The 19,883-nt window shown below is 41.4% G+C and overlaps 1 protein-coding gene across 2 annotated transcripts in view; it reads right to left on the reverse strand.

Annotated features, from left to right (window-relative positions):
• Positions 1-1,543: 1,543 nt before the first annotated feature.
• LOC119495440 (protein FAM53B-like) overlaps positions 1,544-19,883 on the reverse strand; it is a 51,416-nt gene continuing 33,076 nt past the window's right edge. The window contains exons 6-8 of one of the 2 annotated variants that reach the window (XR_005208489.1): positions 16,703-16,854; positions 16,450-16,612; positions 1,544-2,451 (exon numbers count right to left, since the gene is read on the reverse strand). The gene's annotated coding sequence lies outside the window, so the exon portion shown is untranslated. Of the gene's footprint in view, positions 2,452-16,449; positions 16,855-19,883 lie in introns of both variants that reach the window. The other variant, XR_005208488.1, reaches the window with a different exon arrangement.

Genomic DNA, 19,883 nt, shown 5'->3' on the forward strand with positions numbered 1-19,883 from the left:
GTGTGCCGGGAGTGTGGTAATGTAGCATTAAAAGCGAAGAGACACACACCGGGCGGGTGGGAGTAGAGGTGGATGGGTCCAACAAACACAAGGCTTTCATCCAGGAGACCGCTGTTCGTGTCCCGTGAGTCACGTTACAATCAGCTGTTCGTTCTTGTCCCCAATGTTCAGTGTCATTTTCACTGTACCAACGTAGTAGTTTTATTCCCAAACATGTAGTTCTTTCCTAAACCTATCTATACTGGTTTTGTTGCATAAACCTAAAGTGACGCCAAGGGGAACTATAGTGGTTTTGATGCCGGAAATAAAGTGACACAAAGGGGCGTGACAAAGCGGCAATATGTGACGAGTTGGGATGAGAACGTGTTCCAGGTCTCCATGGTGGAGAGGAGGTCATGTGGGTCAGGTTCACAATCTTTCTATGATATTGTCAATCCTGATTTTCCATATTGTAATTTTGCTATTTTGATGTATTCTGTACACACCTCATCTATCGCAGTTTCTGCATTACCTTTTCCCTGTTTAAGGGTTCTTTTAGGGGGGAGTAAAGCCCCATAAGGCAAATTTGTGAGTTGAAAAATTACTTTTTTTTTTTACGACACTGGGTGCGTTACGATCGCCTATAGTAGTTCCATGTGAAGTGCACTGCATAGGTTATTCAGCCATATTAAGTAAGATTCCAAAGCATATAGGGAGTAAAAATGCTCAGTTCAAAGGGAACTGGGAACTGTGTAGGGAAGAACTGAACATCGGCTCTGGGGTAGATATACTGCAGAGACGAGGAGATGATGAATGGCAGGTGACACACACACACACACACACCTACACACGACAAACTGTGGACATGGAGACAAGAGGAGAGGGGAACACAGGAAACACAAGGTACTGAATGAATGGCAAAATAGATAACCATTAACAGAGCTGAAATCCAAATACTGAAGGAGAATGTAACGCTTACAAAATGTAATCTTGTGCAGGGCTTAATGAGGAAAACTGTTTTTCCCATCATAACATTTCTACATTTCATTGGTTAGACTGACATCAATAGAATCAATCTGTCTGCTGATGTTTCCCAGACTCGTCTACAAGAAGTTGCACAAGACAATAAAGCAATTCAACAGGTTTTTCTTATCTCAGAGGAGCCTAAGTGGAGTTCAGGTTTACCGAGCTTTTCTGAGGAGGGAGAGTTGAATGAATGAATGAAGTTGGCCAGCTTGAGACAGCATGTCATTCTCCCCAGGGCTAAAGGTAAAACCATGGATCAGCATTCATCTGATGCATAACAAACACATGCGTAACAAGTTATTCTGACAGTTAAAGGTTACATCAGTGTGATTTATAAATCATTTCCAGTATTGCCTGCTTAATTATTGTTTAATCATCTTTCAACATGACCTGGAGCGGATCCTGTGGTGCACAACATTAATAATAACACAACAGCAGAGTTAAAGCAGCAGTGGGTAGAATTGGCGCAAATATAATTATAAAAGTTATTTTTATAAAACGGTCACTTTATCTTGACAGTAGTGTATGAGACAGGTAGTCTGAAAAAAATCATGTGCCGGTGTGTCCTCCGGTGCTCCTTATAGCATCTGTAAGATTTCACAGACCGGAGGAAAACAACCAATCAGAGCCAAGCTTGAGCCTTGCCTTCTCTGAGCAGTTGTCAGTCACTCGCAAACTCCGATCAAACGGTCAAACTAGGCAGCGCTGATTAAATATGAATCAATATTCTGTTACTGGAATGACTATTTCTCGCACAAAATGTTTTCAGAAACATCTCGTAGTGTACTGTTTAGCTGTAAAATGAGAAAGTTTGTGACCCGGCCGCCGTGTTGAGATCAGTTGAGGAAATACCAAGCACTGCACACCTGCCCACATTTTTGAACAACAAATAAAGCGGCACTGAAACTTATTTACAGTGGAAAGTGTACTGTGTTGATCTTGAGCAAATGCACATAATGTATATAGTGTAAATTTACACTTTTGTTGCAGGAAAAGGAGAAATGAACACAAAAAATGCCATTGAGAATACAATGATTTCTTTTGGTATTCCAAGTTGTCATACAGACTCAGTTGCACTCTGGATGATACACATCAGCAAAGCTCCGTGCATGTCATCACCAGGTAAACAAACAAACGAATCAGTAAATGGTGGTCAGTGTAAACTCCAAACATCCCCGGGACCTTACACGCTGCTGCCTCGCTCTCAGTTTCCCACACGCTTTCCTCTCCTGCACACACAGATTGTTTTCATTCCTTTTAGATTCATAATCGAACAAAGATTACCTTCTTTTGAATACATTTTATGAGAAATCCTGCACAGTTCTCGACTTGTCTGCTGTGTCCTCCTCCTCCACATCCCTTTCAGATAAGTGCCGGCTTCCTGTATTGTTGTGCCGGCCTTCCAGGCAAGCAGCCACGGGGTCCCAGACCACTCTGCCAATTAGACTGCACACACGCAACCACACGGAGTAGAGAAAAGAGAGAGCGAGGGACGTTACAAAAACCCAGAAAGTGAAAACATGATGATTTTGTGATTTCTGCCACCATCATCACCACAAAAGACTTCTCAACATTTGCATGGCATGATATATTTGAATACATGCAGAGGCCTGTACTACAAAGCGAGTTAAACATACTCAGGGTATCTTCTCGTTATCTGGCTTCACTAACCCTAACAAACGAGATCACGCTAAGTGGTCCTACGAAGGTGGTTATCAACTCGGTAAATCAAACCCAGGGTTTCTCAGTCTGGCTGTGAGCGTGTTCACATGAACGGGCCGGTGTTTGCAGTATATGACCAATCACAGACATGGACAAGTCCACAGACATGTCCCCCCCCCTCCCCTCTCTCAGGCGATGTGAAACGGATTCAAGAGCAAGTAAAAAAATAAATATAACAACATAATTCAAAGCGGTAAACACCCACTGCATAAATCCAGCTGTCCTTCCTGCATTTGTCAGTTTAAACTGTGTTGTTTTTAGTCTGGATTTTGACTTAAAATTCTTCATATGTGTGTAATATTATCATACAATCACCGCACCGAGCTCTGATTGGTCAGTAGGCGGTGCTTTTATACGAGTTGATCTCTTATCTGGAACATAACCTGCTCCGGAGCAGGTTGGCTGTTCAGCATCAGTTACCATGGCGATCTACCCCGGTAAGAAGTGAACCACCTCCGTAGGACGGAAAACCCAGGGTTAACCCTGAAGTTACCTCGCTAACCGCCAAATCCTGCTTCGTAGTACAGGCCTCCGGTCTGTCTCACTTCCCTGAGGGAATAGGATCTTTTGTGCCCATTTAGAGCGGTGCTTTCCGTGCCATTAAAATCTTTATTTCATCTGAATTGTTTTGTTATTTGGTTGGCGTCTACCCAACTCCTTGTGCAGAGAAGATCGGAATCAATTGTGATAATGACAGTCCTGTGGCTGCAGTGAACACAGCCAGCCAGACAGACAGACAGTGGCAGAACTAGATTTTGTGGCAGCGTTTGTTGATGGCAGTTATGGCGGCCTGCCCAAAGCGGAGCATGTGCACACACACTGCTCGAAAAACACTCACACGGTGTCCTATATTATATGACAACAGGATCTTAGCTGCGTGTAATATAGCAGGAGTGTCAGCACATGACATTAACACAGTAAACATCCACAGAAGCAGGGACATAATGTCTCGCACGCCAACCCTGTCTCCTACAAAATGATGTTCCCATACAACTAAACTGCATTCTCAGCAACGTTTCGATTTTCTCCCGGATTACGGCTGCAGTTTGAAACACATGGTTAAAGCTAGAGTTGCTAATTTTCATCAAAAATATTTCTTGTTGTATTTCTTGAAACTCTCTTTATATCCTGCAATCAATGAATCAAAGGCTCTGACAAAAAAAGAAAAAGTCCGGTATCTGTGTGACTGTCATAGGACTGTAATAAGCCCTTCCAGTCATTTCATTCGGGCCAAATGAAATGAAATTGGACAGGCTACCTGCCTGTCTACCTGCTTGTACTCTGCCTGTGAAATTGTGGGGGAGTGGCTTTGGAGGGACGCCTGAAGGGACGGACTGTCAGTGTTGCCGACTTGACAACTTTCTTGATAGATTTAGGGACTTTTGGAGTTAGTGCTGCTAGCTACTTTCATTGGAAAAGAGTTGGCAAAACTGGGCTGAGTTTCTCAGTTGGATAATTTTTTAAATCTAGTGTAGTCTTGCTAATTTCTTAAGATTACAAACCCTAGCTTTAATGTTGTAAATTGAAACAAAACAAAACAAAAATGCAACAAAACTACTTGGTTACATTTATTAAAAGATCATGGTTTGGCTTAAAATAGGTAGGCTATGTTTGTTACGTTATTTAAAGGAACAGTGTGTAACAATTAGACGGATCTATTGGCAAAAATGGAATATTATATTAATAAGTATGTTTTCTTTAGTGTATAATCACCTGAAAATAAGAATTGTTGTGTTTTCGTTGCCTTAGAATGAGCCGTTTATATCTACATACTGAGCGGGTCCTCTTCATGGAGTAGCCCAGAACAGACAAACCAAACACTGTTAACTTTTCCTGCTTGAGTCGATAACGTTACTCGCTCCCGTCGCCGCCACTCTCTCACTCTTGCTTCACCACTCACTTCCCACGTACACACACACTCTTCGCGCTGACTCTGCTCCAAATGACATAAGCAACTCTTACAACAGATGGCTCTAGATAGGGCCACATTTGCATTTTTCGCGTCAGCCATCGTAGTTCTCATACACGCTTTGCGCACAGGAGAACCTCATCACTAGATACCACCAAATCCTAGACACTGCTCCTTTAAGTTATGGATGTATTTTAAAATAAGTGAACATTGACTTTTGGTTTCACATGGGACACACACAGCAGTCAACTGGGTGAAAGTTCTCCTTTGTTCATTTGACCCACCCTTCTACCTGACCTCCTGACCTTCCCCCTGCGCGGACTTCCGTGGACCATGATTAGAAACGGATTTGTGATATGTCAAAAACAAACCTGATCCAGGAGAAAATAAATTGACTCGTCAAAACGTAATTGACAATACAGTTTCATTGTATGGGGCTAGGGTAAATTTTAGGAGACCAGGCTGCTTACGCACATATGCACACATACTCATGTAGTGTACACAAATACAAGTAGTGAAGGCAATGTTAACACAGGGATTTACATGGCATGTGTCTCCTCTGTCAGTATTTGTCTTGTTGTACTAGCAAGAGGACAAGATGTCCCTTCAGGGTAACTGTCAGGTCTTAAGTTCAATGTCAGTGGCTGCTGCTGTCAAAGACTTCAGCAATTTCCACTTTCCATCACCATTTCAGTTTTAAACCTTACGTCAGTGAAAACTTGTCTGTCTTCATTCCTTAAAGCGCGCTTATCTTTGGCCGGGTTATACCGAGGTGACATCCTTTGTATCGTCCTGTTCTCACAACGTAACTCATGCCTCTGACCCCTCAAGCTCTTGCCTATAAACACCCATTTTCCCCTCCCTTCACCCCTCCTCCCGCAGCAAACCTTGACTCCTGCACCCCAGGGGCCACCCAATGTGAAAAGGCAGACACCCCACCCCCACATCTACTCGCCCATGACCCCCTAAGACCACAACAGGAACCACATTCTTTCCTTTGTGGTCGATCTTTCATCCTTCTCCACCGCCGGGGCACCAGAAATAACCTGCAAGGAGTATTGTCTGGCCAAAAAAACCTTTTGGCCTTTTGTTCGGGCCATGCCATGACGAGCTGATAAAGTAAACACACCGTGCTCCGTCTTTCTCACTTTCGTTCTGTGTGTCTCCACATGCCTCCGTCTGTGTGCCCTTCATTGGGTATGTGTGGGAGTGACAGGTAAAGGTGACCTAATGCATAGTTTCATCAAAGAAATGCCCTTTAACAAATCATGATGTGTTCATAGGTATGCCAAAGGAGTGTTGGTTAGTGCATCTTTCTCCAAGCTGAAACTGATATAATTGTGTGCATTGAACACACCTAGTTTCATGTTTTTTCTTATAGCAGTTTGCACATGGATATAGCATTCCCTTCAAAGAGGAGTGCTGCATCAGCTTTGATGCTCTTGGGACAATAAAAAACTAAGCCTGGTAGCGATTTAGAAAAGTCAGGTATATGCAGCTGCCACTCCTGTTGACCCAGAGGCAGCAGTCAGGCAGAGTGAGACAGGATCTGACAGGACAAGACAGTACGAGGTGTGGTGTGTTTATCTTTTAATTAGGGTTCCTTCATTACACACGCACTTCCTGTATTACAGATAACCCCTTGTGGTAAACATCGTTTGCACTGTGTATTCATGGGCATGTATAAGGATGTGCCCTTTAAAGTACCAGTGTGCTGCATAAATTTAAAGGAGTAGTTCAACGTTTTGGGAAATATGCTTAGGCCTATTCGCTTCGAGAGATAGATGAGAAGATCGATACCACTCTCTGGTCTTGAACAGGACTCGATTTGCTCTGGACTCGGTCTTGACCTGGTCTTGACTCCCTTAGGACTTGGTCTTGTCTCAGATTCGACTGACCAGGAAATAGCCTGACACATAACCATCCATAAAACTTTGGGGGGTTGGTTTGTATGGATTAAGCAAACGAGATATAGCCTAACCTGTTCATTAGTGTGCTGGTGGGAAAACTTTGTTGCTGTTGGACAGAACTAGGCTAACTGTTTCCCCCCTTTTTCCAGTCTTTGTGCTAAGCTAAGCAAACCTGATTGAGTGTCGAACTATTTCTTTAAGGTGCAAATAGTAAATGAAGAGGGAAGGTGACCTTTCCTAATTGAAAGAGCAGATATAGCTTCTCTAGCGGTGTTTCCATTTATGTATTTTATGCACATTTTTAAGTATCGCATTAGAAAAGCTGTATGGAAACAGCAAATTCGATTAAAAAAACTTCCTCAATTGACCAAAAAACATTTTACACTGACTTGAGGTGTTTTTGCAAAAGACTTGATGCACTAAATGGGATATGGAAACGCCTTTGTCAAATAAGTTCTGATTTATGAGCCTATACTGCCAACTTCTGACGAAACTATGCTTTGCGTAGCTAAGTTTATTCGCTCCAAACCAGTTGATGGAAATGCGCCTCATTTGCATTTCTAATTTGCAACATTACAAGAGTTTGCTTAAAATTCGCAGTTTACAATTGAAAGGAAACACAACTACCTCATCTTTGTAACCAACCAATGTGTTGCAAAGTGATCTGAGGTCACAGGATTTACAAACAGGGATCTCACTCAATCACAAAATTAAAAAGTAAATACAAAAACTGACCAGAATATTCACAGATAGAACAGACTGCCAACAAAAAAAAGCTTGAAAAAGACTCAGTGATGCTGCCAAATATTCAACAGCCGTTACACTTTCTCAGTATTTTATTTAAGCATCAGAGACGGTCAGGCATTTTAATTGTGTTTCTCATGATCAAGTATTAGCTTAATTGGGTTACTCTAACAGAGTTTGCATGTGTCAAACCAGGTTACTTGACTGTGTGACTTAGAAAGACTTCTCTGTGCATTTTTATTGAACACAACCACCATTAGTGGAACAGCGCCAGGGTGGCGGGCGGGGGAGGCATGCAGCCGGACAGATGGAAGGCAGAAACCTTACACCAATCTGTGGATGAGGGGTGAAGGACCTGTCTGAAATGTTTAAAGTAGAAGAACTTTTCTGATCAATAGTGATTCAACATGTTTACTTTCAATCCCTCATCATCAGTACTGTATTTATCATAAAAACAATCCTTGATAAGATCTTTGACCAACCAATGACAGTTTGAAGTTGGCAGTATAGGGAAACCTCCCTTCAGGATTTCACAAAAGAAGGAAGAGTGCTGTTTGTTTTTGCATGTCAGCTCACTCCCTCTTTCACAAACCCACAATTTCCATGTCAGCTCTGAGAGCTTTTCCCTGTCTGACACTCTCTGTTGGACAAACACCTACAGTAATCCAAAGGGCTTTATGCCAGTAACAAGATGGTGTTCAGGTAATTCCAAGCTAAATATACAGTGCAGTGTTAGCAGCAGGTCTAAGGAAAGTAACGTTCATCTACAAAAACAAGCTGTGTCACAAGTCTGGAGTCCATCCAATTAACGAATCATAGATAGAAACTGACAAAGGAAAACACAGAAACTCCAATGTTTATTTAAACGTTCTTACTGAAAATGAAAAAATCCACCATCACTGTCATCCATTGTGGATTTACTACGGCAACTTCAAAGCTGCACTAATCAATATTTTTACATTAACAACGGCTTCGATGACTTTGTGTAATGTGAAAGGTGTCGGGCGTCCTGGTGAACTTACAAAAAATGATCACCCCGACATTGCAGATCGCCTCAACTCAACGGGCGTTTTAGCGTCTTTCAGCTGATTGTTTTGTTATAACTTTACTTAGTTCAGTATCACTGCTCTCCTTGACCTTGTTTCCAGTTGTAGCAGGCAGATGTTTTCAGCAAAAAAAATGCTCTGATAAATTCACTTTACACTACCTTCCTAGCACCAAGCAGAAAACAGACAAAGTTAGCAAATAGCTGGAGAACATAGAGGAGCATTTAGCAGCTAAAGAGACAGATATTTCCCTTGGGATTTGGTGGTGGAGACCAAAAACGGAGCTAAAAGCAGAGTGAATATTGGACCTGATTCATCAGGTAGCCAGAAACACAACTCCAACTGAATGCTAATGTTGCTCCATGTAAATAGGCAACTGCATGCTAACACATTCTCCATAACAACTTTAAAATGGGATCAATGCTGTGTTTACAGCATGTTGCACTGCCCTCAACTAGCCAAAAAAAATCAACAAATGCTGGTTTGAAGTCATTCTTTCCTTAAAGGGTGGATCCATCTGCGTTCTTTTCCGCAGTTTCCAGATTGAAATGCAGACTCGGCCATTAGCAATAAGCAGTAATGTAGGTTACCTAAGTAAGCTAATCAATAAGGCTATGAATAATGTGAACGCTGGCACTAGCTGAGTCAACATTAGCTGTGCTAATTTGAAATAACTGAAAGGGTTAGTTTGGATATTTTTAAGTGGGGTAGTATGTATACTCCCGCGTTCTGGGAGGTAAAATTACTGTTTTTGTGAATGTAGTCTGGCGGCTTTGATGAGAGCGATATAACGGCTTCAGCTCCCGGTTGGAAAGGGCGGTCTGACGGCAAGGCAAAGCAGCTGTGGAGGGGAGCAGAAGAAAAACGTATTTTAGCTACCTAAAAAAATCATTATCAGTTTAAGTGTATGCTATATTTAGCTATATATTTTTAGGCTTGGGAAAATAGCTTTTTTTTTTACACTAAAACATACAGTACATACTTTGACCAAAATTGGAATTTTCGGATTTAAATACAGAAGGAACACCACTGGGAATCTGCAGAATGATATAAAAACTTTAAATATACTCCAAGAGTTGAGACACACAACGTCACCATCCGGTGCTGTATAGTTATTTTTTGCTGCCTGTATCTGTACATCAACCTATATGCAGTTCTGACAGCTCACATCCTTATAGGATCACCTGCCACAGCAACCGTTTCAATGATTGGCCGCCCTCCAAAATCTGATGCATGGGAGGGATTTTTGCCTCACGTCCTGAACATGAAATCTTCTGAATAGGAGGAAGTTTCAAGTAAATATTTACATACGGATAAATGACAGATCAGAAAGCAGATCGACTCTGTTTATACATCCAAACAAAAAGTGTATACGCTGTTGTTGAACATCCAGCACATTCTGCCTTTATGTCACAGTGGCTCGCAGTCTTTTTAAGTGGTGAGGCCGCGGGGAGAGCAAAGCACAGAAAGGCCATATGACACAGATTTTAAAGCACTTTGTGGCCGGTTTTGGCAGCTGGAAACACCACTATAGCTTCCATGGTATGCACCAGGGGAAGATAAAATGGAATGAAGAAAATGAAGGGAAAGAAGGAAATTGCTTTGAATGAAACCTCCCTCTTTTTCTGCAGGGAGTCTCTGTGTCTACCCAGAGCTGTTACGATGGCTCCATATGGGCTTAGATTGGTGAATATATGTTTGCCATGCGTCCCCAGCGGAGGATATTGGATAACAGGAAAGCTAAATCTGATAATCTCTACAACTCCACACAGGTCAAGCAGAAGGTCTGGGACTGTGGAGTAAAATGTGAAAACCTAATTATGGCTCAATTCATGTGAAAAGTGAACCAATTTTAGAAACAAACACAAAGTTCCCTTTGATGCTGAAGAGGATTTGTGCTGCACAGATACTTTACACGGGAGGTTTTACTCAATCAACATTGAGAACTTCCTTGCTCCTATCAGTAAACATATGATGAAAGAAGATAGTTGGAAACAGAAAGAGGTAATAGTGACTAATGCTGAAAAAAGAAACTGGAGCCTAAAGCTCATAAAGCTCCTTCCTCCTGCTCTCCTGACACCCAATCAATCTGTCCCTGACGTCCTGTTCTCTGCACAGGTCCACCCATGGACACGGGCCTTTTCACATGGTACCAGGTTATGTAACAGTTTGTTATAACACAGTGCCTTGATGTCATAAGCTGACAGCGTGATTTATCGGTATAGAAGTATTCATCAAACGCCCATGTATTTAGCTGGCATCCCTAGAAAACAGCTGACCTCATGATTGTTCCTTGACATTTATTATGATTTAAAAAAGAAAATCAATGTTAAAGGTAGGATTGGTAGTTTTGTTTAACTACAATTTAGTTATATTTGTGATATTTATGATTTCGTGACAGGGTCAGAGTCGGCCACGTTGGAAGATATGTATCCCAGCGGTTTGGAGCTCAAGATTCCCTTACCAAAAAGAAGTGTATTCAAGTGTGCTATTAGTATACTTCTTTTAAACTTAAAATAAGAGAGTATGCTTTCAGTTTACTTTTTATGTACTTATCAGAGATATACTTACAAAATTATACTTAAGTATACTTAGCTTATACAGACAAGTACACAAACAAGTCTTAGTGTACTTGGCAAGTATACAGAAAAGTCCAAGTATACGTGGCTTATACTGAAAAGTTTACAGAAATATATAAGTATATTTGGCTAAGTACTCTAAGTTCACTTAAAGAAAACTTACAAGTATACCAGCAGTGTAATCTATTAAACTAGTAGTTACAAGATACAATTTGGATGTAAACCAGTTGTGTACTCAAAGTTTACTACTCTTACATTTAAAGTATACTGAAAAGTATACTTTTATAAACTAAAAAGTTGGCCAATTTAGTTCGAAGAAGTATTCAAGTAGTATACTTACAAGTATACTACTGATACATTGATATTAGTGTACTTATTACTTGGGATTATACTTGAACTCTCTACAGATCTACAGGTCTCTACACCAGCTCCCTGTCTCTCAGAGAATTGATTTCAAAATACTCCTGCTGGTTTACAAAGCACTAAACGGTTTAGGGCCAAAATACATTTCTGATCTTCTGCTATGTTATGAACCATCCAGACCTCTCAGGTCATCTGGATCAGGTCTGCTTAGTGTCCCCAGAGTCACAACTAAACATGCAGAAGCAGCGTTCAGTTTTTATGCACCAAATATTTGCAACAAGCTCCCAGAAACCTGCAGGATCAACTCCAACTCTGAGTTCTTTTAAATCAAAGCTTAAAACTTTCCTGTTTGCTGCTGCCTTTTATTAAACCAGATAATGATCTTATACTGCACTAGAGCTTTTACTCTTGTGTGTTATATTCAATTTTAGCTTCTACCCTAGCTTTTATTTTTAGCTTGTTTTTATTTTCTAATATTTAACGTTTTTATGTTTTATTGTTTTAATCATGTCTTTATGTTCTTTTGCACTTTGTCGCAATGTTCTTGAATGTTTATGTAAAGCACTTTGAATTGCCCTGTTGCTGAAATGTGCTATACAAATAAAGCTGCCTTGCCTTGCCTTGAACTGAACTTAAATTTACTTCCTAACATAAACTTGAAGTATAGTGTTATAAAATGCTTTATAATGTGTTATGATTATTGTTATAAAGCAATATGAAGTGCTTATAACTATGATTATACAGTGCTATAAGATGATTATAAGTATGTTTACAATGCATTATAGACATTGTGTCATAGAAAGTGCTACCAAAATGTGTTTCTTCTGATTTTGTTAATCGTCTCCAGATTTATCTTGTGACCCAGATCAGAAATCTTTGTCCTGCAGCTGTTGACCTGTGGTTTAGACTGACGTGTGTCATGGAAGGTCCTGTCTGTGTGCCGGTGTGTCTGGAAGCCAGCTTTTTGTTGCCTGCATGTGTTTTTTGTCTCAGTGTCTGGCAGTGGTACCAGTAAATGAGCTGGTGACTCGTATCTCACGCCTCGTGCCAAGATATGTTTTGCCTCCTGACTGTTTCTTCTCTCCTCCTTCGCCTCCTCTTGTTTTTCTCTCCACTCTGCCCATGTTTTCTTCTTTCATGTCCTTGTTTGTTTACATTCACATTGGATGGAAATCACAGACTGCAGGAGGATGCAGCCAGGAACAAGGCTGTTCTCTCATTTTTCTTCATCCTTTCCTTCCTCTCTTTTCCTCTTCGCTGAAATGCAGGCGGTCAGGCATGCTTGGGGTTTCCAAACTCGCGTCTGTGTTGGGGGTCCCTGGAGAGCAACCCTGCCATAATAGCCGGGTGGAGTGGGCTGGCGAGCGCAGGAGAGGGAAAATGAATAGCATGCTATGGGGCTTTCCAAACCCAAACTCCTTACAAGGCCTTTGTGGACTACATTGTGATGTATTTACTCGTATTTACCCCCGACTTACAAATCATCCAGCGTGTGTGATGAAGGACAAAGGTTGAAAAATGCTTTGTGGCTTTCTCACACAAAAATACTGCGGCCAGTGTCTTGTAACACTGTAAATTTGCAGAAGAGAAGTTGTTTAAATCTTGGCTGTTTGTGTTACATTGCTGCTCTCTTGGTTCAATCAACTCTACCCTATATTTCACAACTCATCCTCTCCCTGTTTCCTCTTTTTCTCAGAGAGAGAAGTGTGCACAACACATATATATATACGTCAACATGATGGAGTGCCTGTGGTATGCATGACACTGTGTATTTCTGTGTGTGTGTGTGTGTGTGTGTGCCTCACTCTTCATAGCAGCCTGTGGATTCTCGTGCAGAGGAGTAGACCACGGCACGGCTGTAAATCTTAAAGGGAAGCTGATAAATTGGAGCACCGGTGACGGTTCGACTTCCTCCCCTCTGCATGGACTTTGCTCCCTAATCTTGGGAAAGAAACCACGTGCCACGTGCTCCAGAGAGGACGGATCAGGCAACTCAGTGACGGAATAAAGAGAAAATAAGAAGAGACCCCCCATCTCTGCTCCCTCCTCCGACACTCCTCCCATCCTTTAATCTCCCTGATTATGGGTCAAAGGAAGGGAGGAGCTATAAAAAGAACCAGAACAAGAGGAAATGTCCAAATCTCAGACAGGAGTGAAGAGCATAAACCGACTTGTACACTGAGTGACTCCTACACAGACGACCGCATTGTTTGATCGCTGGAAGGCATGCACAGAGTGTACACAAACAATGCAGAAGCGGCCAGGGCGCACACTTGGAAAGCGCACACTGTACAAACATGGGAAGAGGCCTTTCTCTTTTGTCACAGACATGCAAACCTGCAGGCCTACAGCCCCATCTTTGCTTACCCATAAAGCTCTATTGTCCTCTTTCTCATTTACTCATATCTTTATGATGGCACACTGTACATTATAAAGACACCCATGCACTGTTTGCATCCTGTAGAGCTTCTACACAAAGGCCGACTTTGCTTGTGCTCGTCATCGAGACCGAGGATGTAAGGGGAAGTGAAAACATGAAACAGAAACAACAGTTGAGTCTTTACAAAGAAAGTTAAAGACTGCAGACGGATGAATGCATACATACAGTAAGCCTCCCTAGCTCGCTCTCTTTGTCAGTAACAGGTGTAACCTTTCCCCCTCTCTGAAGAAGTGATTTTAAACAGGACCTATTGTGTTTCTGTGCTTTTCTCTTTCCTTTAGTGTGTTATATATTTTTTTGTGCATGTAAAAGGTCTGCAAAGTTACAAAGCCCAAAGTCCACAACAAAGGGAGTTACTCTCCCTCACAGAAACACTGCTCCTGAACTGCCTGAAACACCTTGATTGAAGTCTCGCTTTTTCTTCTTCTTGGTGATGTCACCAAGTAACACATTTACATAATACCTAAGCTAAGCAGGTATTATGCAAAATAATGCCTAACGGCAGATATTATGCAAATGTGTCACGCTCTCAAACAAAGCTAGTTAGAGTGGAGCTGGAGCAGAGGCCGAAGAGTTTGGTTCGGTTGACCAATCACAACAGTGGTCCAGCTGACCAATCAGAGCAGACTGGGCTTGGACAACACATTCACACTCCCAACTCCATCTCCCAATGCCATCGCTTGGTCAGTGCCCCTTGGCATCAGAGACTGAAGCACGGGGTACCCCTCTTGCGTTACTTTTGGATGGACCAGAAACGGCGTGTCAATACACACTCGTTACATGCATAGTGTCCTTTCAAAATAAACCTCCGTTTTCACAGGAAGTTAGGTTTAGGCATCACAACCACTTCAGTCAAGACCAGTCAGGATTAGGAAACGGTCGTGGTTGACGTTAACTTCACTGACTAGCAACTCATGGGGCTGACGATACCGACGAGTCGTGATTAAAGACTGACGTGACACGCTATTAATACTAGGTCACTTGCTCCGACCGTCAAATAACACAATTGGATTTACATTGGAGTTAGTTGAAAGCCCGGTTCGTCAGATACTGTTGCTAAAGCGTGTCTCTGTGCGTCGGTTTCCGATGCCAAGGGGCACCTACCAAACAGCGGCATTTGACGAGTTTGGAGTGAGAACGGGGCAGCTTGGAGAGCATTTCAGACAGAGTGAAAAGAGCTACAGCACAGCAGGTATGAGGAAAAAAAAGTTTTTGGAACATTAAAGCATGTAAACATGTTCTAGTAGAAGCCCAAAATACAACTATGCACCTGAAAATAATAGGTCCGGATGACTTTGCTTGGCTGAGAAAAGTAAAATGAGTACAAACACGATGTACTACGTCTACAGAGATAAAGGCTGCTGATGCTTTACCAAGGATTTTCTAAGCACTCTAATTTTCTCTTCCCAGCGAGATCAAACGGGACTATCTGTGCCTATCCTTGACAGAGACCCACACCAAAGCAGCAACACTGGCTCACACAGATTAGTAATCTGTCAGTACTCGGTGGGAACCTGAAACACTGAAACCAGCCGCATCAAGAATATCTTCTCCCACAGGATTTGAGGGCATTCCAAGATCCTGTTTGTTCCTCCTCCCCTCCGATTTTGGGAAACAAAACATTCATCATACTGAATCCATTCATTGCGCAACTCCAGTCGCTTAATGAGCACTTTGCTGAATAAAATACGAGACTTGCTATAATTGTTTTACAGGAAAAAGAGAAATGTGGTTCCAATCAAAGAATAATGCCAAATATCTGATGAGCTGCATTATGAAATTAATTTTGGCAAGACACATTTTAACAGTTTGTGAGTCTTACAATATTGAAAATGGGCTTCCTCTTCAAAATGCGGAACCAAGAATTTCATCCGTGATTATATTCCATAATTTGTGTGTGGCTGCCAGCTCATTTTAGATCTGATTTTAAAATGTAATATGTGTTTCTCTTAGGACCGTCCTTTGTGTCCCAAGTTTTCGATAGTATGTAGCTAGAAACCAATGGTTTATAAAAAGATGGATATTTTTGTTATTTGCAAACCAAAATATACAATTGCTTTGTTCTGGAAAAATTCCCCAAAACCGTCTCTTGACAAGGGGCTAAAAGGACATTCAAGCTCACTATCTACGGAAACATGTAGCATTAAAGGTGCAATGTGTAAGATATGGCCTGAATTTTAGATTAAAACATTTTTAAAAAATGAACTAACATTATCAACAGAATGTGAAGTTACAGTGTTGTTATGTCAAAGACGTTTATGTATTGTGTTGCAGAGATATCTACTGAAATGAGCATGCTAACCAGCTATACCGCTCTCGTCCCGGCTGGGTAGTCTCCTGGACGCGGGGAAGATGAGATGAAGGTGCGGGTCGTTTTGTAATTTCTGCCACTTTGGATTTAGTCCAATAAACAAACTATTTATTATAACTGATGACTGATGAAATTTGGATTGTATAGACCCAGTAGTAGAGGTGATACACTGCCCCCTATTTGTTTGGAACAGGCGGCTACATGTTATACATTGCACATTTTAAAGGGAAAAAACATCAAGGACTTTTAAAAAAATGTGGGGACCATTCATGAATTTCTTGAATGGTTAAAAATGTACTAATATTCCCCTTTAAAGTACAGATTGTTTTTGAGCATTTGAAGTGTCCTCTAGCTGTGTTTGTTGATCAGTCACAAACCTACCAACATGTTTATCCAGGGACTTAATTTGAACCTAATTACCATTTTCATGTTCATTTGCTGTCCGCCCGGCGGCTAATGTCTGTTGTGATAACATCGGCGTCTGCTGCCTCCTCGTCTGCCCATGTTTACAGATGTGTGACCGAAGGCAGGCGCCTTTCCTGTACGCACCCACAGGACCCAGCTGGAGGGCGGTAGAGTAGATCTGATGGACGTCAGAATTTATTATTCTCACTACTCCGATTGTGTAATCTACACAACACACCGCTACAGAGCTGTATAGTCCATAGGTTACCTGCTGCAAGTTCATTTCAAGTCATGTACACAGAAGCTGTTTGAGGCAGCCCTTTGTGTGTGTTGGTCTGCGTAATGAATTACTTGATGGCTGCAGAGGAGGTCCTCTGCTCTGTTTGAAGTCTCTCAGAAGAAGGATTTTGTAAATGGTATCTGAGAATAAGAGCAGAGACACAATGTGCAAGTCATTTCAGAGACACCTGACAACACAAATAGTGAGGAAAAAGCATGCAGCAGCCCATGTATGCAGAATTTTTTGGCCAATTCAAACAAGACAATTTCATTTAAAAGATGTACTGTATATTACTTTGTCTTTTACAATGTGTTACTGTTACTGTTACTGGTGCATTCTGGTCAGATTTAATTCTTTTTTATATATAAAAACAACATACAACAAGACAACAAGAAAAAAGGAGTCTTAAAAAGGGGGGCGGGAGGGGCTGTCTAAAAATCAAAGTCAATGTGGTAGCTATATTATAAGCAGGTTAAGAGGCTATGTCAGTCCTGTATACACAAAAATAACACTGTTTAAGAAACTTTCACCAGCTAAAATCTTGCCTAGGGCACCAGAATTGGTCAGGGCTAGCTCTGGATCTTTATGATCACTATCCCATCCTGCCATATGCACCCATTTGTGATTTTTTTTGTTTTTGTCATTCACCTCAACTCAGAGCTCAAAGTTCCTCAGGGAGCAGGTGCAGGTTGTAAAGGTCAAGGTCAACGGTTCTAGTTGCTGTGTCTTAAATTGTGATAATTGCCATGTGTCTGTCCTGTCTGGAGTATTTTGTTAACAAACGCAGACTTTGAAAATGTTATTTTCTTTTTACCCATTAAAACCTGTTCCTCCAGTGTATTCACTTTTAGTTTATTATTATTAGCGAAAAAGGAAAAAAAACATAAATTCTGCAGAAAAGGTTTTGAAACTCCTAAGGGATTTACATAACATAATAACATAATGAGTTAAATAAGATGCCATGGAGCCCCCCTAAATGATGTACTTCAGTAAAGTTGGAAAGATATTGACAGATTCAAACTTCCTGGATCAATAACTCATAACAGAAACGTTGTTAAAACACAAACAACGGCTCTTTCTAACCGTAGTAAGGTAGACAACGAGCTACAACCTCATTTCAATCAAAACGAGGCAAACCTTCAAGCTGTACACATTACATTGATCTTGCAGCTGGCTGTCAGATGACTGGTCAGGGACCGTCTACAAAGTGCAACGCCGAAAAGAGATGCTATAAAAAAGATTCCATAACTTCACTATTATACAGTGTAGTACCATCAAAATTACTTCACACATCAATGGTCTCCTCATAGTTGTACTACAACACTTAGTTTGGAAAAATATGCTTTTGCATAATTTTGGGGAATTTTTAAGGGGAACAATATTCAATAACTTCACTTTTATAAAGTGTAGTAACATCAAAATGTCTTAATTAGTTTGATAAGTATAGTCAGGAAGAGACCATTGATGTGTGAAGTGATTTTGGTGGTACTACACTGCATAATACTGAAGTTATTGAATATTTGTCCCATAAAAAATCAAAAGAATATTTTTCTCTTTTCGGTGTTGCACTTTGTAGACGGTCCCTGACCACTTGTCTGACAGCCAGCTGCGCATACAGACCATAAAAAATTAAAATTTTCTCCAAAGGGTCTGGGGGGCTGTAATGATCATTAAAACTTAAACTTTAATTTAACTTATTATAATAATAAATAGTATTATCTTACAAATGCTAGTAAGCAATTCACTTTAAACCGATTGATGCTGTCAAACCCGGGGTCACCTCACATCCATTATCACCCCAGGTGGTAGTTGCACCAATTCAGCCTCTATTAACCATGACCAAGGCAAGACTCCTGAAATGACAACCCCCCACCACTACCTTTCTACTCAAGGTCAAAGGTAAACAGGCAGGCTGCAGCTGTGCCTCCTGATTTCAGTTTGCTTACAGCTCAAGTGTCCTGACTCAACCCTGTCTGACTCTCGTCAAGTCGTAAAAAAACAAAAATCTCAGCGATTTAAACTGTCAGGGCAGCTGACCTGAAGCCAGATTATAAATCAAGGTTTTTATACAGAACACTGATACAGATCTGTTTACTCTGCCTTTGCGTTTTCCAGGGATTTAATCCTGTGCACAAAGGGTTATTTGAGTTGCTGCATTACAAATGAAGCTGTTGCATAAGGGCGATTATTTGCTAACAGACAGATGAATGCCATATTTGTCACAGAACAGCTCCGTTCATTTGTTTTTCAGGAAGTGTTCATTAGTTTCTGCACATATTCACTACGCGGTCGATTTTTCGCCTTGATTCATGAGCAACAGCCGCTCTGGATTCGCACCAGGAGGAAAGCACTCACAGGCAGCAATAGTCGACCCAGATGTGACTGATGTGATGGATGGATGTGGACCAGCCGATGCAACAACATGTCTATTTCAGTCCCCCCATTGTTTGGCACTCAGTCATCACTGTGTATGTAGCAAGTCAACAGGCAGTCTCCTGTGTGTGCTACCCTTTTGCTCACAAAAGAAAAAGGATTCATAGAATAAAAAAGGGGGGCATGTGTTTCCTCTCTCAGCACGTGTCCTTCCACTGAGTAAAACTGCCCTTCTCCCACTTTCCTCTCTCTCTCCTATTCTATAGTGGTACACACGCAGAATGGGAAATGTTTGGGCGGCATGGCAACACATTTCCAAAATGGAATAAATGCTTGGCAGCGTACGCATTGTCAAATAGTCTGTGGCCCTATGGCACTCCTTTTTCTTGTAATAGGAGAGTATACTTAGCAGGGCTGGCAGCATTAGTCCTTTGAGAAACACTTGATTTGAGTTGCTGTGAACACTGCAAAGCACATCAACGCCAAACAATGTTGCCATCTGCCTCCCATAAACCCGAGCAAGATTTACGAGCAGCGTTGCGACGTGAATTTCTGGGTATTCCGTAGGTTTATCTCGGTCAAGTCAACAACACGTACTGTTCAGGTGACCATCACACTCTGTTCCTCAGCTGCGAGGAAAACACTGCGCTCTCTCTGTGGAGACGTTTTGCATCAGAACTACAGTAATAGATGATTATAGATGAAACTACATCCTTATTCACAACAGGATATACATATAACTGTAATTAAATTAAACTCCTCCAGAGATTTCAACTCATTATGGGATTCCATGTCT

The sequence above is a fragment of the Sebastes umbrosus genome, chromosome 10 (assembly GCF_015220745.1).
Source record: "Sebastes umbrosus isolate fSebUmb1 chromosome 10, fSebUmb1.pri, whole genome shotgun sequence".
NCBI lineage: Eukaryota > Metazoa > Chordata > Actinopteri > Perciformes > Sebastidae > Sebastes > Sebastes umbrosus.